Source organism: Ursus americanus, chromosome 2 (genome assembly GCF_024610735.1).
Source record: "Ursus americanus isolate L20-20 chromosome 2, mUrsAme1.1.p, whole genome shotgun sequence".
Lineage (NCBI taxonomy): Eukaryota > Metazoa > Chordata > Mammalia > Carnivora > Ursidae > Ursus > Ursus americanus.
In genome coordinates this window covers 48,603,845-48,623,592 of record NC_142128.1, presented here as the reverse complement: position 1 = coordinate 48,623,592, position 19,748 = coordinate 48,603,845, and the positions used below count along the sequence as shown (strand labels likewise).

Sequence of the window (19,748 nt, the reverse complement as noted above, 5' to 3'; positions counted from 1 at the left end):
CCCTCCAGTTCTCAGATTCTATGACTCTAATACTTGTGACCAATAATGTTTGGCGGTTAGAACTAAAGGACTCAATCTCTTGACAGAGTTTAATGAGAACTGTTACTCCACTCAAAGTCCTACTGAAAGGAACATGGAAGCCATTCCATTCCATTGGCACTCTTGTATTTTTTCTTAGAAGGTGCTTAGCCCTAAGTGGGATAGGTTGTCGTCTGTGGACTTTCTAGCTGGTATTCTGCCATCTTAGCAACTGTGGCAAAGAAAGCTGGAGCCCGTCCCTACATCTCCCTGCAGCCCCTGCTAATTGCCTATAACACAGGGTAATAAGTGTTTGCAAGAGCTATGTTGCTCCCTGTAAGAATAACTGCTCCAAAGATAATGTAACCAGTCTATGTGTGATGTGACAAATGGGGACGTGGACTACGTGGAAAGAACTCTTAATTAAAGGTTTAATAGACAGTGAGCGGATTGAACTGGATCATATGTAAGGTCTCTTCCAGATTTAGATTTTTTATATTATATTACTATGAATACAGTAACGATAATGTAAAAGATTCCTTTCTATTGAATTCACCAGTGAGTCCAAAACATTAACCCAAATCATTTATATTCCATGTATGGGTACTAACCTCCAAAAGGAGAATAAAAATTGGTGTAGAAACACCTCTGTTTGGATTTTTAAAAAAAACAGACTGTTGAATAATTTCATGACATTTCCAACCCTCCCCAGAGATTTTCTCTCAACTTGGGGGATGTCCCCTAAATTGCCAACCAGCTGGCCATTTTGCAACATGTGAGCTGTAAAATCATATAGATGGAGATCTAAATGACAGAAAGATTGGACTTGTTTATATTTAATTTTTCCCTTCCTTAACATTTGTTCTTAACACCCGTATTTTTTTGGTTATAGAGGCACAGGTGGTTCTTATTTTAGACCCTATGTAGGGTCCTGCTATTCAGAGATTAATGAATAAAGGGAGCCTTGTAAATAGATTTGCATGATAATGGTCATAATGCTCTCTGCTGCCTTCTGTGCTTACTTCAATCTGTGTGCCCCTGAAAACGCCTCCCTCCCCCACGCACGGGTCCCCTTGCCCCTCTTTCCCACCACCTGACTCCACTCGCTCAGTCTCAGGCAGACAAAAGTGAGTCGGGAATCGGGCAGCTGCAGAGAGAGCAGGGAGAGGACAGGAAGAAAGGGGAGAGAAGAAATGGAGACAGACAGACAGACGGAAGCAGAGTAGACAGTAAAATCCCCACTGCTCTTTAGGATAGGAAGGTTTCTGCAGAAGGAACAGAGTAAATGCCAGACTTCCACTGTCCACGGCAAATGATACCTTCAAACTTCCCTTTTTATGACGTCTGCTGCCCATCGCTGTTCCAGCTTCCCTCCTACATTTTACGTCCGTCACATGCTTGATGACCTCATGTATATCTTTTTGTCTCAAATCCATAACTATTCTAACACCACACACATGTCAAGGCCCAGCTGTGACTTGTTTCGGAGAACTGAGTCTAGAAGCAAAAGCCAGCTGTGGATTTGGCTTCTATCTCTCCCTGCACAGGGACAGGTTTGAAGGGCTTTTCTTTGAAGGCTACACCAAGAGGCAGCAACCCGGACCTCTCTGAAAACTTCACAGTTCCTCCCTTGGGGCTGAGGACAAGTTATCAAGCCAAGACGTTATGGGGGCCTCAGGTTATACCCTTCCTCGAGCCTCACTCAATGTCCTTCCTCTGCACTTGCAGGCACGCCTGTGTTCCTCGTGCCCCAACCCATTGTGTGGTCTCTCCGCCTGTGTGAGGATGATGAATTGGGCAGGGAATGTCATTCTGGAGGGATGCCATGAAGATGCCCAGGCAAGTGGATTAAGACAGAAAGCAAAACTCAGTCCCTACAGCAGGACAGAATGCGGGAAGAGCCCAGCACCTGTGCCTGCCGGTCCGGATGGAGACTCCAACAGCGGGGAGATGCTGAGCTGAACAGGCATCAGGGCCCACACACCAGGCCGGGAAACAGAGTCCATTCCCTTCCTTTGTCTCCTAAGACCTGCACGTGTTTTCCCTCATTTAAAGGGAGCCCGGAGCACCGGAAGCCGGGCTGACCCTCTGCCTCTCATGTTGATGAACACCCCACGGGGGCACACGTTACTACCCACCCCCCACCTCCTTCCTCTGTGCCTTCTGATATCAACCGGGAAAAGGGAATCTAAAAATAAAGCTGGGGCCAGAGTGTGTACCACTCGATTGGGCTCCTGTGCTCACAGATCTGCTTATTTTGGCCTATCTCTCCCCAGCGATAAGGCTGCTAACAGCCTGTTATCAGCCAGTTGGTGAAAATGTGCTCCAGCCTGATTAGGGCCTCAGTCTTTGCCAAGGTTATAAACAGCCGTTATCGTTTTCCCGAACAGAATAATCCGGACAGTATCAGCTCAGAAACATATGGGCCACACAGAGAAGATAGCCGCTGACGGACACTTCATTTTAATTGTAACGAGTGGGTAGCAGCAGCCTGCAGACAGCAGACAGAGAGCGAACGACCCGATTGGCAGCAGGGTTGGGCTGTGTGTGTGTGTGTGTGTGTGTGTGTGTGTGTGTGTGTTTAAATCCCTTCTTCCTTCCCTGGTCTCCAACGCCTAAACCACTTTGATATTCTGGGTGGCATAATGAACTGGACCCTACCCCAGATGCTACCAGTCACCAAGCATGACCCTCCCCTAAAAGGCAGATGGGACCTTTCTGATGCTCTCATGGAAAGGAAAAGAATGAAAGAAAGAAAAAAAAAAAGCCAGCAAAGGGGAACAGGGGGAACCAATACAGCTGTCTCTGCTCGTCAGCCCCCAATTCCATTTTAAGAACCTGTCTGCTCACCCGACCCGGGTGTCATCCCCACAGCCAAGCGTGGGAGGACCAGAGACCCCCCCCATCAACGAGCGCAGGGCTGGCAGATCGCAGGCCTGTGGCACACGCTGGCTGGACACTTACATCACGTCCCTCAACTTTTCACACACAGACACATCTACATCAGGGACGATGACGCTCATGGGGGACAAGCCTGTGCTTGTGGGAATTTTGTGTCCTGAAAGCAATTTCCCAAACCTGGTTTCTCCCCACGTTCTCTCATGCCAGGCTTGTTTCTCAGGCTTGTCACAGAAAGTCAACTACCTGGCGGGTTGCAGGGGCGGGAGGCGGCAGAACACAGAGAAAATCTTGCCGGTCAGAGTTTTGCTGAAAGTGTTCATCCCTCTGCCTCCGAGTCAGCAGACGTCTCGGGGGCTGACCGCATAGCCCTGGGTCACCGCAGATGGCACAGGGCCCACAGCCGCCCTGTCCTTTCGGGGCTGATGCAATTTGCCCTCCTGTGTCCGCAGAAGCGAGTGGAAGGAAAGGGGGCTGAGGAGCAGGGAGGAAGGGCCCCGGGCAAGAGGGTGCGAGGCAAGCGCGCTTCCCCGCAGCCGGCAGCAGACCCGGCCTGGCATCACTGCTGTGGCCCGCGGGCTCCCACCTGGCGGGCCAGATGGGGCCAGCAAGAGCAGGTGCAGCTCCGAGGAAGAGAAACACCGGCACCCCCACCGTGGACTCAGCCGTCACCGGCCACGCTGCTGCTCAACACTGGAAGAAACTTAGTGCCTTCAACCTGGCTTTCCTTTTCTTCCCTTCTAGCACTTTCGTCCTTATCCCCGCCCCCCCCCCCACGCATGCTTCCCCTGTCACCATAGGAAGTCACACCACTGGTGCCCACACTCAGTTCAACAGCCCTGGACCAGTCCCCAGGTTCAACTCAACTTCTGCTGGCCTTCTCATGAGGAGGAAAGCAGAGAACCGAAATGAGAAAAAAGAAAAAAGTTAAGGGAAGCCAAAAGAAGCTCCTTCCTACCCACAACGGTGCCTCTCTTTTCTTGACGTCAGTTTCTCATTCTGCAGAGAGAGGACGGCATGGCTTTGCCCAGGAAGAAACAGAAGAACAGCTGATATTTACAGCGCACTGATGTGCATGCCAGGCTCTGGCCAGAGCACCCTACAGACACTTACTGAGTCCATCCTCAAAACAACGCTATGATTCACACACAGGTGACCGGCTCCCTGGCCAGCATCTACACAATGCCAGTGTCTCCTGGCGCTGTGTACCCTGCTCACACCCAGGGTACACCCTTTCCTGGTGTTGTCTGGGGTCTGAGAGTAGTGCCACCCCACACACTCCTCCACGGTTTTACGGGGGCTCACGAGAAGCCCACTCCCAGGACTGACTGGTATTTCACTATCAAGTGAAAATTGAATCCGTGACAATGCTCCTGTAATAATATCAAATTCAGAGAGAGAAAGAGAGAGGGAAAGAGAGGAAGTCCTGCTGCTAGCTGAAGGGAGCCTGAGGTACATTTTTGTTTTAATTCTTTTTTTCATGGCTTTTCAACACCTGCTCTCCCCCTTCCACTCGCCCTCCAAACTAGGGCTCAGGGCCTTGCAGGACCCCTAAGAGACCGCCCAGCCGATCCATGCAAGCATCTGCAGTGGGTGGTCCGTGTGCAATGTCTTGGTGGTCTTCAGCTCTGTCCCCCCCCAGACCAAGTTTCAAGGTCACAATGGTCTTCCCCTCATTACCATCAGAATCTGAAAATATCCTGGAAACATGAGAATCCCCGTCTGAACTCATGAGCTGGCTCAGCGGTAGTTTATTCAACTTAAAGTGGGTTTTCCCCCTTTTCTATTTTTGTTTACTTATTCTTTCTGTTTCAATGGACTCAGCTTTGTTCTGCCTCAATTTGGGGCTAACGAGACTAGAGGATTTCCTGCCACAAGCAGCTGGGCCTATTTCTCTGGTGGGTCTGCTTGCCATTTTTGTCCACAACCCCTCTCTTCCCCTACAAAGCTTCCATTTTTGTAGAAAGAAGGCCAGCTCTCTCTGTGTCAACGATGGAGGCAGATGGAGCCTTCAGGGTAGTAGATTTTGACAAAGGGGACCACAAAAGGCTGGACGGGATGCAGCCATCCTGTCTCTGCTGACCGGCCACTGCTGTGGACCGTGTCCAGCCTTCTCAGAGCATCGATGGCACCACTGCCAATTGGCGTGGGTGTCCACATGCCTGTGAGCCCCTGAAGGACCAAGGGCCCTGTCTTCCTCCAGTCTGTACCCCCAGCACCTAGCATGGAACTTGGCATCTAGTAAGCACTCAGTGAGTGGCAGCTCAAGTGAAGAAACAGATTCAGGCCAAAGCTACCCCAGTGGGTGTTCAAGGCCAAGTTCTCTGGAGACAGCCTTGATTCAAAACCTGGCTCCAGGGGCATCTGGCTCAGTCAATTGAGTGCCTGACTCTTGATTTCGGCTCAGGTCATGATCTCGGGGTCGTGAGATGGGGCCCCGTGTCGGGCTCCATGCTCAGCGGGGAGTCTGCTGGAGATTTCCCCTCTCCCTCTGCTCCTCCCCCCTGCTGTCTGTCTAAAATCAATCAATCAATCAACCAATCTTCAAATGAGCCTCAGTTTCTCCATCTCTAAGATGAGGCTAAGATACCTGCGCCATAGATTTGCTGTGAAGATTAAGTATGTTAAAAGCACTTGGATCAGAGCCTGACACTCAACAGTCACCTGATAAGTAGTTCTTCTTTATGAAAGACTATCCCTCATTCACCCACGTCTGCCGCTTCCAGAGCTACTCCGGTCGTCAACCTGTGATGACCAAAGACAAGGCCACCCCCAGGAACCCCGGTTCCAGTCCCTGCCATGCCAGAGCTCCAAAGGTCACTGCGTCATCAGCCTCCCCTGCTTCTGTGGCTGGTGCTTGGCTGGGGTCACTGCCTCGCCTGACTGACTTGCAGGTTGGCGAGGAGACAGCGTGTCCTACCAGATGTGGACCCGTGTGGAAAAGTGAAATCCAGACGATCAAATCTGCTGCCAAGTCGTGCTCCAGCAAAGCAATTCAAAGTCTCGCACTCCAAGGACCTTGCTACATGCCACCCCCCCCCCCGGCACCTGCGGCTCTCTGGGGCTCTGCCAATGCTCTGGCCTTAAATTAGGGCCTCCCATCAGGACAGTGCATGCAAAGCGCATGCTCCATCCACAGTCCTTACTGGGAGCTCTGCTGGAAGTTAACCTACAGGGCTAACACCCAGACACGGAGCACACCCCTCTGGGAGCAGCAGATTCTCTTGTTCGCATGTCCTGCGGTCCCTCCAGGCCCCCAAGTTCTTGTTGGTTTTCCCCATTTTCCCAAAAAGGCATCTTAGTTTGGAGACTCTTAAACCATTTGCATTCCCAAGACAGGCTCTTAGGCATAAAATTCATTTCAGCACGGGGTCTTGCTCTTTTCTTTCCTTCTCCTCACTGTGAAGCCGAGTGAATTCATAAACAGCTCTAGTGGTTTTAGCAGCCAGGCCTTGCATGAGACAGGATTACAGGGGATCTGTGCTCTCGTGCACGTGCACGTGTGCACGCACTCTCACATACACACTCTAATGCTCACAGTCTCTCTCACACACACACACCACACACACACACAAGATCGCACCCCCCCACACTCACATTCTCATATACACTCACTCACACAGGCCCACAGTCTCTCACACACTGTCTCTAACACACTCACATTTCCCCCACACACATTCCCACACATTCACACTATCACACACACTCATTCTCACACACACTGTCTCATACACTTTCTCACATGCTCACACTGTTTCTCTCACACACTCTCACATACACACATTCCCCCCACTCTCACATACACACTCACACTCTCACACACTCATTCACACACATGCTCACACTTTCAGTCTCTCACATACACACTCACACACACTCACACTCTGCCACATACTCATTCTCTCTCAAACACACATTGTTACATACCCACTCACATTCCCGTACTCTGTTTCACACAGTCTCACACACACTCCTCACACACACACTCCCACATTCAGTCTCTCTCACACACAGTCTCACATACTCATTCTCACATGTGCACTCACACACTCATCCTGTCTCACATTCATTCTCACACACTCACATGCTGTTATACACTTGCATTCTCACAGTCTCTCTCACACTCTCACACATTCTCACACATGCACTCACATACTATTACACACACTTGCATTCTCTGTCTCACAGTCTCACACACTCATTCTTACACATGCACTATTACACACACTCACACTGTCTCACACGCACTCACACACTATTACACACACTTGCATTCTCACAGTCTCTCTCACACACAATCTTACACACTCATTCTCTCTCTCACACTCGCACTTCCATACACACCTCCACAAGGGTGTGAGTCTCATTAGCCACAGTGCAGTTCTCTTGCATCTGGGGACCCGCCCTGCCCCTGGCTCAGTCAGAGCTCTCTCTCCTGGCCTCCTGCGGGAACAGTGCCAAATAAAATAACAAAATATTCATACGGTGAGGCACGTTAAAACCCTGGGAAGATTTAAGCCTGGGCTTCATGTCACAGCCGCTCCCTCCTGTAATCTGTATTCCAATCTCAGTGTCAGCGGAGCTGTGACCAGAATACCCAAGGTCTCATAAAAGATTCAGGCCTTACTACTTCCCTGACATTTGCTGTTTCGTGTTGTTCCTGCTCGTTCCCTCTCAGCCTTGAAGAGTCCACAGTCCCTGGCGACCCACCGCGGCAGGTGGCGACCTGGCTGAGGACGTCCAGTAACTCGGGAGAGGCACGGGACCGAGCTCTGCCTGGGAACTTAGCTGTGCCTGGAGTTCCTGTCCCCTTTAGTGGCTTCGTTCACCTGGTTGAGAGTTTTTCTAAGATTGCACTCTGCCGCCTCCCCCACGGTCCCTGGAAGCAGGACTTAGGAATCCAGAGGTTAGTGGGACCCCATGAAGACTCCCCTCTTGACCAGAGTGCTCTGGAGTGGAGGGTTGTGTACACCTGACTCAGTGTGCCCGCATCTGTGGCTCCCGTTACAATTTACATCAGAGACTGTATGCACTATTTAACTCCAGGAAGTGTGGACTCTGGCACTGGTAGGGGTGGGAGTCCACCAAATAGGGGCCAAGCACATTTGCTGATGGCCAAGTGTAAAGACAGGCACATTACTCATGTGTGACTCCACAGCTGTCACTCACAGCGAGGACCACATGGGTATGGGTATTAGTACTTTAAAAACTCAACCAAGGTGGATTAAGATTTAAGGAAACCCAATGTAAGTAGAGGGGTGATGGTGAAGATATCTTTTGACTTGCTAAGAGGATCACCAGAGGTGTCTTACCAAGACCCACCAGCATTCCAGTGGCATGATCTGCTTTCCCATCATATATTTCATATTCAGCTTATCTGAACAACATTTAGTGACTAAACATACTTCTTAGGGCTGTCACACATCTTCACAAATAAAGTCCCTGAGGCACCTACAGGGTGGGGACCCAATGACCTAGAGAGATGGTAAGAGGAGAAAAGATACACTTCCTCGTGGCTAGCATCACCTGCCATCCAAGGCCACAGGGACAGAAAAGATCAGTGGCTCCACAGAATAGTAACAGAAGCAAGACACTTTCAAGGTACCCCTCACTAAGTCACACTGTCTAAAATTTTTAAAAAGAAGGGGGGAAAAAGCAAATGTAGAAGTCCAAAATGCGAGCAGTAAAAAACGCAAGGCCTGTTATAATATACTCTCTTTTGAAAACATATTGTCTTAATTATTCTGTAAATGCTATAGCCATTAGGCAAATTAACACAAAATCCCCGATCAAAGTGCCATTCGCAGGTAGATACTTACATAACATTAGGTGGCATGAAGGTGAACAGGTGCTATAAACAACTTCTTTGAATATTTTTAATGTATCCACTAATAAAACCTTCTGAAGAGGTTAAAAAAAATTCTCGAACACAAATTGAAAATTAAAGGCAAGTTGATGGTACCTCAAAATTAAATGTGTCAAGTGAGAAAATTAATCAAAATGTCTCTGTGCTTCTGAAAACCTTCCTTGTGAGGGCACATAATATGAACATGTCTATGCATACATACATATGATTCTGCATATGCATATGCATATGCAAAATCAAAGAGGCTAACATGTAAGTGGTGAATCGTAAGATAATACAGAAAGAATACGCACTCCAGACTCGTAGAGGGACGTACCTGTAAACACATGCCCTCGGACTCAGGCAAGCCGGCAGGCCATTTCCTATTATAGAGCAATGTGGTCCTGATCACTTCCATGTAACATTTTAAAGACTGAGTTATGTTATAGTTTTCGGGTAACACAACTATTTAAAAGAAGTCCAAAGTCAGATATTTCTGAAAGTAAATAAGCCTACTCTTTACCGTATCTGGTAACTATAGTTTTTTTTTAATTATCAGATACAACCCACATTATTTACTATATTATTTACAGTAAAAAAAAAAATTCAAAGACATATTATAATATTGTATAAATGAGTGCTTCTTAACAGGGGATGATTACACCCCCAGGAGGCATCTGGCAATGTCTGCAGACATTTTTGGTTGTCCCAGCGGAATAATGGGGACGCTGGCTACTATGGTAAGGAACAGAGATGCAGCTGAACATCTTACAGCACACAGCACAGCCCCCACAACAAAAAATTTTCTGGCCTAAAAAGTCTAGCGTGCAGAGAGTCAGAAACCAAGATATAGATTATCACAAACGTTGCAAAATTCCTCAAGTCGTGTCCCTAAAAGGCTTTTAAGAAATAAAAAATGAGAAGCTGGAGAACATAAAAGGGAACTCTTTTTTTGTAGCGTGTTGATTATTTGAACATATAGCTGCTTTGGGGGAACGCCACGATATATGACTTCACCTAAAATACGTTCTGAAAACCCACTACCTGTACTCACATTATAGCCCTCCACCGAGAAATGCTGGGAAATCAGCAAGGATCTGACAAAAAAACACCTCGAGACATCCTTCAGTGAACAGAGGAGTATTCTGACCGACTGTGTTAAAATCAAATAAAGTAAGATATAACAAAAGCTAACTTTTTAGCCAGTGAAAAATAAACACGTCTGGTATTTAGAGTCCTACATGTGTGTATCCATCCAATTCTACAGCACCAGCGCTCTGACGCCCAGTAATAGGATAATATTATTTTTGAGATCAGTTAAGGTATAAAATGCGCGTACTCTCAGTCTTTAATATTAATAAGTCTTGTAACTAGCAGTTTCTCGTAGCTCCGAATTCTTGAGCACAACTAGAAAGGGCACTTATCCTGAAAAATCTAATAAATTTACAGTTTTATATACTTCCTTCAATTGTAAAAGTCTTGTTCAATAAACTTTAAAATGCCACTATAGAGCAATAACACAGACAGTATAAACCCAGCCCTGGGAAAGCTGTGCAACCAGAAATTGTTCCCCTTTCTGCTAGAGCAATAAAGTTTTATATGTTTGAACTGACTGTAAAAAGGTTTGAATGTTGGCAACTGGGGAATAATCTGTCTTCTTTATAGTTATTATCATATTTCCCACAAGACCCCTTGGTCTGTGTCAATCCTTCTTGTATATGACACCTTTGTACTGTCAGCGAAAGCAAGACTACTTTACTTTTTTTTTTTAACTATAGGACTTGTATCTGTTTTCCTTCAGATTACAGCTAACAGGAATAAATTATTTCTGACAAGCATCTATTGCAGCGTTTTACCAAATAAAGCTGGTTGTGAGCTGCTTTTCCAAGAGCAAGGGGGGGAGCCTCCTCCCCTTCTCTCTTTCTCTCAACTGATTCAAATGCAATTCAGGGATGGTTAAATTGGAGGAAATGCCAATAAAAAGAGATTTGTAGGAAAGTTGCTCTGAATGCCAGAGCCCACTGTAACAAGGTGGTTGGGTCCTCATGGGTGCTGTTGGATCTATGTGGAGAAGAGGTTTAGGAAAGGTCAGAGGGTGAACCATCCCTTTTCCTTCCCCACCTGTCTCGGGTCTGAGAGTGTCTGTGCTTGTCGGTTCAGACAGAAAGCCGAGTCCAGCCAGCACAAGCGGCTGTGACCAGCCGGAGAGATGGCCAACTTGTCACCTGTAGGCTTGGGCTCTTGGCTAACAGGTCATCTCCACTGGAATGAGTTTAGGCTCATGAGAATCAGCAAAGACACTGTGTGTGTGTGTGTGTGTGTGTGTGTGTGTGTGTGTGTGTGTCTCCGTGTCTGTGTCTGTCTGTTTGTATCTGGGTGTCTGGGTGTTTGTGTGTGTGTGTGTGTGTGTGTGTGTCTGTCTGTCTGTCTGTCTGGGTGTCTGTGTGTGTCTGTCTGTCTGTATCTGGGTGTCTGTGTGTGCGTATGTGTGTGTGTCTGTATCTGGATGCCTATGTGTCTATGTGTGTGTCTGTAGTTCTATGTGCGTGTGTGCCTGTCTGTATCTGGGTGTCTGTGTGTCTGTATCTGAGTGTCTATGTGTGTCTGTCTGTCTGGGAGTCTGTATCTGGCTGGCTGTCTGTGTGTATCCGAATGCCTGTGTGTCTATGTCTGTGTATATGTTGGGTGTGTGTCTGTCTGGGTATCTATGTGTCTGTGTGTCTATCTGTACGTCTGTATCTGGATGTCTGTCTATCTGTGCCTGTGTGTGTCTGTCTATGTGTCTTTATCTGAGGGTCTGTCTGGGTATCTATTTGTCTCCATGTCTATCTATGTGTCTGTATCTGAATGTGTGTCTATGTGTGTCCGTCTGTGTCTGTGTGTGTGTCTGTTAGCATGTCTGTACCTGAGTGTCTGTGTCTGTATCTGGATGTCTGTGTGTCTGTGTGTGTGTCTGTATGTCTGTATGTGTCTTTGTCTCTCCCTCCCCCAGTCCCACCACTACAACTCAACTCCAATGATACAAAACTACACCAAGGAATCCACAACATACACAATCCAGCTGTCCTAGAGACAGTCTCTCTGTCACACCTCTACACCATCACCCTGAAGTTCCCTGCCTTCCCACATTTACAAACACAGTGGGAAAAGTCAGAGAGGAACAAGGACATTTGCAAACACCAAACTTTCAAAAATCGGAAGACATTATATGGTTGGACATCAGCGGAACTGGCGCAGTAAGTTAATTATCGCCGCACCCTGGCATAGACGACGTCCCTCCAAGAGACCACGAGAAGCGGAGGGCCCGTGACTTGAACACAGGCGCATACGTAGTCACACACACACACGCAATATATACCCACATGAGTGCACACACTCACACTCAAACACAACTCGGCCAACTCTAAATGAACAGTCCACTCAAGCATGGAAGCTCTGGCGTGGAAGGGTAAATGCCAAGGCATCTATAAATACAGCGACTCTCCCGGAAGGAGGCAGTGCACGTGACATTGAGTAAATGCAATCACATCTCCATGATCGTGGAAAAAGCTGGAGCTCGTGAGCACATTCATGTGGGTGAATGTGAGTCCAGGACATCCTCTTACTTTCCCCTCATGATCCCCATCTCCACGACGTTCAGGCAACATGAGCATGGGCTGCCCCGGCCCCGTTCAAACTGCAGACATTCTAACCCACGTACAATAAATAGACCTTGCAAGTGTCAGGACAGCAGTCACCACAGACTACCAGGAGGCACCAGGAGGAACCAGGGGCCCCATGCTCCCTCCTACTGCCCCTCCCCCTGGAACTGCCACAAACTAGACTTTTTAACACAGGTGTAGGTACCTGCGTCTTAATAACCTTCAAGGACAGCTGTCTACAGGAAAACCCTGGATCCATAATACTGGTCCTTCAGTCTCTTCGAAATAGGTTCTTTTTTTTTTTTTTTTTTTTAAGATTTACTTATTTATTTGACACAGAGGGAGAACAAAGCAAGGGGAGCAGCAGGGAGAGCAGGAGGGAGAAGCAGGCTCTCTGCGGAGCAGGGAGCTGACGCAGGGCTCAATCCCAGGACCCTGAGATCATAACCTGAGCTGAAGGCAGATGCTTAACTGACTGTAGCCACCCAGGCATCCCCAAACTAGGTTCTTGATGTAGGTCAAAAGTTCTTGGGTTGGGGTCATATGACATAGGGGCACTCATAAAAGGACAAGAGATGCCCTTTTTTAAATTGGGGGGCATATACCACAGGTGCAGAGCTCAGTGAAACAAGACGAAATGCCTTACAGGTGTGCACGCCATCCTTGGGCAGGACAATGCTAATCCTCCTCTCCGTGTTGTTCTCATTTTTTATATGTGCTGGTAAAGCAAGTGCCGAGGCTGCACTGAAAACGCTCTCACAGGGCAGTGGGCCATCAGCTTCAGGACCAGGAAGCCAGCCGCCACCACGGCGGAATGAGAGAGGTGTGGAGGTAGAGGCATTTCCAAAGGGTAAGGCATGCACTGTGGGCATCTACTTCATGGGAGGCAGTTGTGAAATGCAGATTCCTAGGCCAGGGAGCAAAGAAACAGACATGGGGCCTGGGACTCTGCATTTTAGAAGTAGCCCAGATTATTCGGGAGGCTGACCGGTCTCGCAATTCCCACCAGAATCGCGTTCCCTTTTTCTAGCACGAAGGGCCTCAGTACAGAACCTTCTGAGATAACAGGGCGAGACTGACAGCACTGTGAACTATGCCTTTTGAGACAGAGATGAAAGGGATTTAGCAGAAGAGCTGATCAACAAGGGAAAAGAATCGCCCTGGAAGCTCTACCTCGTGCTGCCTTTCTCCTGAACTCTGCTCTCCATACCCTCCCATTTTATGCACCCTCGTGGGGTCTGGATGCGGACAGCCAGAGTCTCCCGAAAAGGCCTGGAGTTGTATCTCCCCTCTTCCTTCATTACCGTCCTTGTACATTTCAAACAAACCCGGGGTTTGTACCTTGCTGGGTCCAAAAATAGACCCTCCCTCATGACCCCAAATGGAGCTGGCTTTTATAAGGACATATTTGAAGAGACTATCCTGGGACTACAGGAGCACACAGGAAGACACCATGCCAGGCTTCAGCCTTTAGAACAAGCAAGGGGCAGAAGGATCCCAGCAGCCCAAGGCCGACTCACACTGAGAGGGTCTGGTGGTTGTGGTCTGCAGCTTACAGATTCTATCCAAACATGATTATAGGCGGAACTCTCTCGAAATACAGATGGAGCAAAAATGGCAGACCAGTGGGCATCAGGCATTATTGCTACTATTCCTGCTTCTCAACAATCACGATCACCATGATGTCAGAACCACTGTAACTCACAAGTTCTGGTGTCTGCCAGGGGTCAGGTATGGGTCTAAACCCTTCAGAGGCACCAGCGCACTTCCTCCTCAGAGCTACTTGTACCCTAATGTGCAGACGGTATTATTTACCGAGACACAAGATCCTGTCGCCGGGTGGGAATCTTCTTCACGTCCACCTCGCATCCATTCCTGTTCCATTTGAGGCTGGATATAAGGGTGTCTGAGCACATAAGTAGACAAGGACAGGAAGAGCACTCTTCTGTTAAAAATAGTCAATAAGCTGAAGAACTAGCAAGAGAGGTTATATACTAGGTGCCTTAGGATAGCAAAAGATACCTCAGATAATGCTTCTTTCTAGAAGGAACTGGGAGTCTCGTGAGGGAGACTGGAAATAGGCAGAAGAAAGCTATGGATGACAAATCAATAGAGGAGAGGGTAGTGTAATACCAATTATTACACACACACACACACACACACACATATATATACAGGACATACCCCTTTTCGCAGGAAACTTAATATTCTTCATAGCACAAGACACTCTCGTGTGAAACAATTAGAGAAACACCAGAAACTGTAAAGAGACAGCTGTTTGCACACAGTCGTACAAATGTGAGGAGTCAAGAGAAAGGAAAATTCACGACAGGCTGTGGTTGCTGAGAAAAGGATGAAGGGGCAAAGTGTGAGGATAGACAGAGACCGGATATACACAGAGGACACACAGGAGAAAACATCCCAGGAGGGGCAGTGGAAAGTGAGGCTTCCCACCTGCCTGGCAGGTCTGGACCCAGGAGCGAGGACGCCATCTAGAGAAAAGGAAGCAGGAAGGTCAGCCTGGCCCCTCACCTCACCAGTGGCCGCCCTATGCCAGCCTGAGACCCAGAGCAGAGTCCAGACCATGGTAGACCATGCCAGCCAATCTGGGTCCTTCTGCTCCTGTGAAAGTACTAAGGACCTTTGAAGTAAAAATGACAATTAAAAAAAAAAAACAAAAACAGAATGTGGACCATCTTATCATCACAGTAAAGACAGGGCTAGTGGCACGGTCTCAGAGACAACAGTTAGATCTTGGAGGATGAGGCTGGGCTAAGAACATCTAGATGAGAGAGCTCCAGGAGAAGAGCCAACAGCTACGGGAGGTGGGGCTGGTGCTCCAGCAGGAAGCGCTTTCCAACCAAATCAAGGCCAATCACGGACATTCATGATGAGTCCTCACTCCAAAATTCAGTGGTTCTGTGAAACTTTGAACAGGAGAGGAGGAATGCCCCAGCTCAAGGGTGACCGTGGTCCCCTGGGTCCTCCTGACCCAGTGCCAACAATATGAACAGCCCACCAGGGTGGTGTCCTTGACCGTGTGACTGCCACTTAACCAACAGCCAAGAACAGCACTGCTTGGGATTAAAGCGTGTGCAGCTGCTGGCTTGAAAACATTATTTCTTGGGTGAAGTTCTTCACCTTATCACTTAATGCATGTTTATTGTTCCGTTACTAACAACAGAAATAATGGTAATACTTTGGTATTTGCACAATGTTTTATAGCCTGCCAACACTTTCATAAGCGTAATTATGTTTACTCCTGATAATGAATGTATCCATGTTACAGATGAGGAAACTAACACCCAGCGACTACATGACTCACGCAGGGCCACCCAGCAGGTAGACGGGGGCTCTATGGATTGAGTTACCATAATTTACCAAATGCTTGTCATACACAGGACACAAGGCTGGCCATGACCGGGACGCAAAAGTGGGTGGGAAAGGTCACAGGAACCTGGTGCAAAGGAAGAGCATTTTGCTCGCTGAACCGGAACACTTTTCAGTTCACTCCACTCCACCCGCCTGGCAGGGTCCCTCCCATTGTCCCGTCTGGTGCAGGGTCCCCACCTGACACGCTCACCTTCCAGCAGGCACCGTGCTTGACAAGGAGTGATAAAGATGACCCTCTCTGCCCCTCTCCTTCCACCTTACAGCAAAGCCAGCACATTCTGGTCCAGGCACAACCAGCTAGGCACTGGCTACATAAAGTAGCAGGGCATCTTCAGGGGGGTCACCAAGGGAGCTAAGTACCACAAATTTCCTTCTCTCCCAAGTAATCCAAGTGCGCCTTCCTCGGGGGACTCCAGCAGAGCCCCCCAGCTCCCCTCCCCCGCAATCAGGGCCCGGCCGCCCGCGGCCACGGGGATCCCGAGCCCCCCCGGGAGCTGCCAAGGCTCCTCTAGCATCATTAAGAACACACTCATCTCTGCGGCTCCAAGCCCGCCGGCTCCCCCGCCTAAAGAAAAGCCACCCACGTGCTCCCGCCAAGGGACCCGCCAGCAGCCCCAGAACCCACAAAGGGGAGCCAGCGTGCCAAGGGTTAAGCACACCCTGTAATAAGCATCTCTGTTCCGGCATGTTGCGAAAGCCCATTACCTCCCGCCACATTACCTCATTCATTTCTTATATGCGGATGGTTTATTTTCCCATGAGCACCCTGGCTCTCAGTATTAAGTCCCCTCCTTCGCCTCTATTTCTCTATCCATCACATTTAACACTCTGACAGTAACAGTCTATAATGTTTCTATTCTACAAAACCGCTCTGTCAACTCCGGGCTTCCAGAGCAGCAACTGAGGAAAATAAATAACATCAACGCCAGGGACGACAGCATCACAGCTCCCTTTCTGCTGGGCTTTTTTTATTTTATATGATTCTACAAAGGGAGAGGGGGGAAAAAAATAAAGGGGCCGGGGGAGGAGGAAGCCAAGAAGAGAAGGATTTCCTTCTCATCCAACAGACACCTCACAGACCTGAAGGGACAGTCACAGCACTTCCCTTGCAGACAAAGAAGTGATTTCCCCTCTCTCCTCTCGAATCCCCTGACCACCCCCCCTTCCATTTCCATGGTGGCTCTGGAAAGGACTGATGTTTACCGCACTGCACTCCCTCTACCTGCCACAGCCAGAGCAACACAGAGCCCAGAGAGTGTGCGGCACCCCAGTCCCCGTGCGGGGCGACGCGCACACTCCTGTCATCTTTGCTGGAGCAAGAGGGGGTGGAGGCAGTCCTGAGGCCCGCACAACCTTTATTCTGGGGGAGAAACCCAGGGACCAGAGACTCTAGAACCCAAGAGCAGGCAGCTAGGCAAGGAAGCATTAACCACCGAGAAATAAATCACTCTGGAAGGCTGCCTCGTCTCCACGTTCTGGGGGGTTACCAAAACTGTGTTTATTTTCATCATTCTGGATGTAAATCATTTAAAAGCATGTTATATTTCCATCTAGCTTCTTCAAAAGATATCCAGATAGATAGGTAGATGGATAATCTTGAACATAATTTGGCTTCCTCTTCATGACCCAAATCATTTATCATTATGAATGCCAATTACCACCCAGAACCACGGCTAGGTGGGAGTCTGCCTGTCTATTGTACATAAACTCCATCTGCTGGGCTGTGTAAGTTCTCTCCTCTCCTTTGTACAGTTTCACTGCCTCCTGGAGTTTCCTCTTCTTCAGAGGCATGTTATAGTAAAGAGCGTGGCTGTCATACCAGATCATAGAAGCCAGACCTATCCTGACCCTCCATGCTGTGTCCTCGCCTGGGAAATGGGAACAAACATGTTACCTAGATCCTGGGGGGGTAGGGTGGTGAGGATTACCTGAGATAGAACCTGTGAGCATTTCAGATCTACAGTTAACAGCTGCTAACCGCGCTCAGTAATGATTAGTGATTACCACGCATGTATTCCGGCAGGAGCTAGAAGACCAGACCACCCAACAGTGGGAATCACGTCTGAAATAAGATCCAAGAGATTGGGGTGGCGGTCTTTGGGCACTCTAAGGAGTCAACTGCACAGTCCGAAGTGCATGCTAACGCCCTGGGGCTCCCCGTTAGTTCAGACAGACTGCCGACACTGAGCTCTGAATGGTGAGATTTAACTATTAGACTCATTAGGGATGAGGAAAGAATGAAGAGACACGGGGCAAAACAAGAAAAACAACTAAAGGCCTTTCACTGAACATTGCCAAACACAATCCTGTAATTTCTTCTATTCGAGAAGAATAAGAGGTACAATGTAGAAAATGCTTTGATGAGTATGAAATACTCTGTGTATTATCGCTTTTACCAGCAGGACCATTATTACCACTCAATTTTGCTCCCTAGAGCAGTTAACAAGTACTTCTAACCCTAACGGCATTCAGAGGTGGACGTCTTGCTTTTCCTCAACTACTACCCAAGGGGCCACGGGCTTTCTTTGCTCCATCTCAGTCTGTGGCAGACTGAAGAAAAGGACAGGCTCAGGGCCCAACCCTCTTGATGATGGCTACCCTGGGGATTCACTCACAGATTCCCCAGACCTGCTCCCCACCGAGGGAAGGTCAGAACCCAGCGTGTCTAAGGCACTCACCACAGAGGTTCAGAATAATGCCTACATTCCAACCGAAGGGGCAAATGTGAGAAAAAGTTAAGAGCAAATGGGATACAGCATGTCTGATGCCCAGAGGCAAGGAGGAACTGGTTCCCTATACTTCATTTCTTGTCTAGTTCAATTCCAAATATCACAAACAATCTAACTTACCGAGGCAAAGCTCACTCCTGCTTTTATGACTTTTCATTTGGGGGCAGGGGTGGGAGAGTAGATGTAAGGACCATCATCACACTAAGTGACGTTATTTCATTATTTTAAATGGTCACATTTCATTAGTGCTGCTGATAGCATTCCTTGACACTTTAATTTTTCTATTTTGGTGACAGAAAGGCAAAGGTGACCTCACAGCACCAAAGATGTCCCCTAGGGAAAGAGTGAGCTGAGCCTTTCATAGAATTTCTTTCCAACAAATTAACACCGAGAAGCCTATGTATAAAGAAGGCACTGGGGGGAAAATACATAGGTAGGCACAGCTCCTGCATTCAAAAGTTTATAATTTAGTGAAGAGGGAGGGACATATGCACAACTGGCTAAAATTAAGAGCTGAATAATTAGAAAATACATGCTAATTAAAGCTACAGGCATTTTGTTACAGAATCATGGTAGAAGGGGTGATTACTTAAAATGGTAGTCTTAGGAGAGCTTTCAGATTCTCACAGAAAGAGAGATATTTCAGTTGTTAGGGGCTCAGTCATTCAACCTCGGTTCAAACCCCTACTCTGCCAATTCCACCCTGGGTAATTAGGGCAAGTTACTTAAGCCCACTGAGCTCAGTTTACCGGTCCATATAGTGGGGACAATGATAGTATTTACCTGATAGGCTTTGCAGGGAGGGTTAAATAAAATAATGAACATAAATAACACAGTGCCTGGTACACAACCCCTAAATTGATATTAGCTATTATTGTCATAATACTTCCCCAAACCCTATGAAGTAGGTGATATTACCATCCCCACTTTTAGTATGAAGAAAACAGACACGAGAGAAATTAGGTAACCTGCCAGTATCACACAGTAGATGGAGGACTCGGGACACAAACCCAAGTCAGTCTGACTCCAAAGTCCAAGTTCTATCACACTATATTTTACTCTGGTCCACAAGAAACTCCAGATCCTCCCAGAAAGGAGGTGCGACATCTAGAAGGCAAAGTCTTGGAAATCACAGGAAAATAGAGCATGATTCCAGCAGATCGCACACTCTCTCTGGAGAGACAAAATCAAATGAATGACAGACACATCACCAATAAAAAAATC

General features: G+C 47.9%; 1 protein-coding gene and 1 non-coding gene across 7 annotated transcripts in view; both read right to left on the bottom strand.

Annotated features, from left to right (window-relative positions):
* PBX1 (PBX homeobox 1) overlaps positions 1 to 19,748 on the bottom strand; it is a 281,772-nt gene that overhangs the window by 134,463 nt on the left and 127,561 nt on the right. The gene's annotated exons all lie outside the window — the stretch shown is intronic.
* Positions 13,029 to 13,132, bottom strand: LOC148110623 (U6 spliceosomal RNA). The gene has a single exon (XR_015723504.1). It is a non-coding gene; the product is annotated as a U6 spliceosomal RNA (small nuclear RNA).